Source organism: Paramormyrops kingsleyae, chromosome 5, assembly GCF_048594095.1.
Source record: "Paramormyrops kingsleyae isolate MSU_618 chromosome 5, PKINGS_0.4, whole genome shotgun sequence".
NCBI lineage: Eukaryota > Metazoa > Chordata > Actinopteri > Osteoglossiformes > Mormyridae > Paramormyrops > Paramormyrops kingsleyae.
Window position 1 is genome coordinate 1,655,626 of NC_132801.1, and position 5,172 is coordinate 1,660,797.

Consider the following 5,172-nt stretch of genomic DNA (forward strand, 5'->3'; position numbering starts at 1 on the left):
CATTTTACTGAGGTACCTTCATATGAATTACAAATACTCGTGAATACGAATTATTGGCTTTATTCTTGATTTTAAGTAACATGAGGGCATAGATAACACTACAATAAACATAAAAAGGCTTTTAGGGAACTGCAATTGCGGATTTATTTTTGTGCTACTTTGAAAACCTTATACGTCTTTGACCTGTATACTCTTCATCTGTTTCTGCTTCATCAAAAGAAAAAAAATAAGTAACTAAAACAGCATTCACATGCCAACAGAACACATGCCAGCCACATTTCTGAAGTGGCTTGCCTATATGTGTGTATATGAAAGGAAATGCATTCTTTTAAATGAATGTTTAAATTAATATATAAAGTATTGTTTATTTAATGTAATTATCCATCCATCCATTAAGCTGAAATATATGTATTTTATTTTTGTGTAAAATGTTTTTTTTATGTATATATCCCTGCTGCTACTTGTTGCCTGTTGTTACTTAAGCATTATTTGTTATGCTCTTTTAAAAATAAATTAATAACTTGGTCTCTCTCATGCACTTTAAACGTCTCAGGCACACGTTCCTTTCCTCGAGCACTCGGACCCAAGAGCATTTGAGAAGGGTCTGGATCACTGTTGCCAACTCCTCAGCAAGGAAAGTCGCTATTGGTTGTCCCAAAAGTCGCTAGAAGTCGCTAAATGACGCCATCGCCTCATTTGCATAATGTGCATGTAATTGTAATGGACGCTGTAGAAGAGAGGAAGAATGTCATGGGAGAGACACGTTTAGAACTACAAATGAACTTTCAATTGAAAAAAACTGTCAGTGGCAATGTGAGAAAATGACGCACATCTCCTGCTCTGACTGCAGCTGGGCGGGGCTGCTGCGTGAGGACTGTCCGCCTGTGAATGCTTTGGGACGGGAGAGGAGCCCACGGCAGCACCCGGTGCCCGGTGAGAAGAGTAAGGACGATATGTGCTTTCACGTCAGTCTCCAAAAGTCTCCAGTAACACCAGAAAAAGTCGCTAGATTTGTCGCTAGTCGCTTTTTTGAAAACGAGTTGCAAAAGTCGCTAAGTTGGCAACACTGGTCTGGATGCAGCCGCTCATTCCCGCTCCAGGGAGAATAGCTGGAAATGGATCAATGTGGAGATTTAGAGGAAATACTGTACATAACGGAAGCGGCATAACGTCATAAAAGAGGCGTGTTTCCGATGCGAAGTGACGTTTTTCGTCATGTTTCGTGACGTTTCCATGCGAGTACCGCATGAGCAAAAAAAGAGTTTGAGAATTTATGCTTTGCCATTAGATTTTAATTTAGTGTTCTTTTCTTGTTCATTTTAATAACAGTATTTTCGTTTTAAGTGCAGTCACAATTTAAGTCAAGGTAAGTTCCTTAGAGCTTTACAATTAAAAAAAATTGCTCGTAATTTTTAATTTTTTAATTCGAGGATGATGAACAGCAAAACCAAATATTCATATAGCCTACATTAAAGATTACCTTGACAAGACCCCTACTCGTTTGCTGATCGAGGATAAAATCAAGTTCATTCTTTTTGTATTGATGCCATAGGCCAGGTGAGTGTTTAATTAATTTTGAATGCACTTGATTAAGTTGCTGAGCTTATTATTTGGAAAATCATGAGTTTTATTCCAGTGCACCATCTATGGCTTTTCTGCACTTCATAATATTTATTTTCAGAAGGCAGAGGAAATGTTCCTTGCAGGCCCTCCATTAGATCAAAGGTATGTACTTGTGTTTAATCTTGAGGGTTTTATTTTTAATAATTCTGTAAAAATTATAGAGCATTTTTTTTCTTTTCAGTGAGAAAGATGTCTTCAACGAATCGATTGAGAAGTACATGAAAAGGAAAGGTGGTTGTAAGAATTGTACTTTCTATGTTTACATTTTTTTGTTTGTTTCATCTGAAGACATCTTTAGTGTAATGTTTCTTGTTTTTCTCTGTCTTTCTCTATCTTTTTTAATCCTCCCCTCTCTTCCATTCTCTCTTTTCATTGCTCTCTTAATACTACAAAGTGTATAGGGGTATGTGCATTTTTATTTCTATATAGCACTGTTGCCTCACAACAAGAAGGTCCTGGGTTCGATCCCCGGGTCACCCAGGGTGCCTTTCTGTGTGGAGTTTGCATGTTCTCCCCGTGCATTTTGGGTTTCCTCCCACAGTCCAAAGACATGCAGATTAGGTCAACTGGCTACTCTAAATTGCCCATAGATGTGCATGCAAGTGTGTTTGTCTGTGGTGGCCTGCCTCTCACCCGATGATGCTGGGATTGGCTCCAGCTTCCCCGTGTCCCAGATGGATAAAGCGGTATAGATAAGGGATGGATGGATGATTGTTATATCATTGTTTTAAAATAAATGTTTGTTTCAACTTGTTTCAATCTGTCATCTGAATTTTGCATCATAATGACCTACATCCACAATATAAGATTTCTGTCAGCATGATTTTTAATATAAATATGCTTTGTTTTACTTAAAGTATTTCATGTTCCAGGTTCCATGCGTTGTGTGTTCTGTACTGGTGCCCTGCTTAAGTTTAAGCTTTATCCCCGTGTGTTTCACTGTGTATAAGTTACCCACCATGTGTAGTTTCCATTGTTCGTACAGTGACCCTCCCCCTGTTCTTGCAGTTAGAAGTAATGCTTGTCCTTGCATGTTATACAAACAGGTGTTGTGATGATTGGTGTGATTCACAGTCCGGTTAAGGATTAAGAATAAAAAATCTTTAACCAGACTGCATTTGTGACGTGGCATCAACGAATACTGCAATACAGTGGAAAATCTACACCTGTACATTTTACAGTTACAATTTGAGGTTTTTACGGTTTTTAACTGTTAGTTTTGCCTAAAAAATCATAATATTTTTATATGAAAATGTTTGGGAAAAATGGGTATTTAAACTGTTTATTATACAGAATAATTATATGTACTGTATTACATTAAACAGTACTACTGTAATTTTTATGGTGAAATTCTGGCAACCACAGCTGCCACTAATTTACCATAAATTTAACGGATTTTTTATTTTTTACAGTGAAGCCTGTTCCTGCTCTCTCCCTGCTAATCTATATACCTAATCTGTGTGTGTGTGCATGTGTGTACTCAACGGGGTAAGCTGGTATTTGCACTTTTCACACTGAGGAACAACTTTGAGTGTAGGGGTTTGTGTTTGGGGTTCTGACTAATAGTTCCAGATCACCATCAGCTGGAGACCTTCTGATGTAATTCAAAGAAAAGTCTGTGTGATGTGGACGGAGGAGGGACATCATCCCAGTCCTTGGGATATAGTTGCCAGGATAGACTGAGCAAACATCAGCATTTTGGGCTCAAGGGAGGGGCAAACCCATATTAAAGTTTGGTGAGCTGCACAGCAAAAGCTCCTGTTCTTTATGAAAGATTTTGGGCCCCCAGTCCAGAACAATTATTTTTTAGTGCCCCTGTCACTCCGGGGCCCTTGGGATCGTCCTAACTCCCCCACCACTGAGTACATGTAACTGGAAATACCCTCAATCCAAACAGATGAGGCACAGGGAACAGAGCTTAATGCAGCGCAGATGCAATCTCAGCTGGGAAGTCCTTGTCATGAATTCTATTTATATATTTTATTGCTATATTTTTGAACAGTAGAAGAAATTCTACTATGTGTGTGTACATGTTTGGACTCTGAAGACACGGTTGTTGACACCCTAAGGGCTTGGATGGACCACAAGTATTCTCCTTCCATCTGCATTAGATTTCTGATAATGGGCAGATTTAATGGTTTAAGATTAGGTTTCAATGACGTACTTTAGACATGTTTTTGGGCTTTTGTGTTGCAAAATACCAACGCTGATAATGCAGCAGTAAATATAAATTGCCTCAGTCACAATTCTCAGCCCCCTGTGTTTGCTGTCATTGCATAAGAATGAGTAAGAAACGAGGCCAGACCTGGCATTTCTGTGGAAAGTGCCTTAGAGTAAGTTACTCAATTGCCAGAAAGTCAGAATCATTTAGTTTATTAACAGCTCTGTCAGGAAATCCCTTCCATTGCTAAGAGATTCAATAAATCTCTAATATTTACTTCTATGATCTCTTGAAGAAGATCTCGTAGTTGCTATTTTATGTGTGTTGTGTCTGTGCAAGTGATTCTTTTTGGAAAGTTTTGATGTTTGTGAGAGAAAACAGGGTGCAGGAGTGTCGCCGGGGCATCATCGTGGACCCTGAGGTCAGGTCATTTTTCAACAGTACAAGGCCTGACAGTCAGGGTGGAATCTTGAGATTTGTGCATAATTTTAATAATTCCTGCAAATTCTGTGTACATGATGTGGAATATTTTGGAATAACAAGCTTAAATTACCATATTAGTGATGATGAATAACAGTAAAAGTGGAAAGGTAATTTTCACTTTATATATTGTAACTATAACAATAGTTTCCGACTTAAAAACAGGATCTGTGTACAATGTGACTATAGAATCTCCCTATAACAATCCATCCTTTATTGATCCCCATGGGTAAATTACACCTCTCTGAACTTGCTCTTTTTTTGTAGAATAGGCTGTACATGAAGGGCATCCACCCATAGTGGCATCTAGGGACCCCTCTAATGTTCATTTGAAACATGCGCCCCTGGGGTAGGGTGACCCTCTTCTTCCTGGGCTTGGCCTTTTTTGGGACCAGAAATGCCTGAATTTTGTTCTGTTTCACGTTGACATTTGCTTTTTGGGTCCTGCCCTCAATGTCCTCTTTTCTGCAAAACAGAATATAGTCACCCGAGTAAAGAGAAAGTTCAGTGCGGTATGGTGACTGGTTATATGATAAAAGTGAAATGAGTGAGTTTGTCCTTTCTAGGGGTGTCCATGGCCCCACTACCCCTAAATTTCACAAAAGGTAATCTGTACTGTACTAAAGGTAATCTGTACTGTACTAAAGGTAATCTGTACTGTACTAAAGGTAATCTGTACGGTATTAAAGGTAATCTGTACTGTACTAAAGGTAATCTGTACGGTATTAAAGGTAATCTGTACTGTATTAAAGGTAATCTGTACTGTACTAAAGGTAAACTGTACGGTATTAAAGGTAATCTGTACGGTATTAAAGGTAATCTGTACTGTACTAAAGGTAAACTGTACTGTACTACCCTAATCATGCAGCAGCTGCAGCTGGGACTTGAGGCCTGACAGTGACACACTC

At 38.7% G+C, this 5,172-nt stretch overlaps 1 long non-coding RNA gene across 1 annotated transcript; it reads left to right on the plus strand.

The window, feature by feature from the left end:
* Positions 1-657: 657 nt before the first annotated feature.
* On the plus strand, positions 658-2,735 carry LOC140590816 (uncharacterized). The gene is made up of 2 exons (XR_011991653.1): positions 658-1,725; positions 1,805-2,735. It is a non-coding gene; the product is annotated as an uncharacterized lncRNA (long non-coding RNA).
* The last annotated feature ends 2,437 nt before the right edge of the window (positions 2,736-5,172 follow it).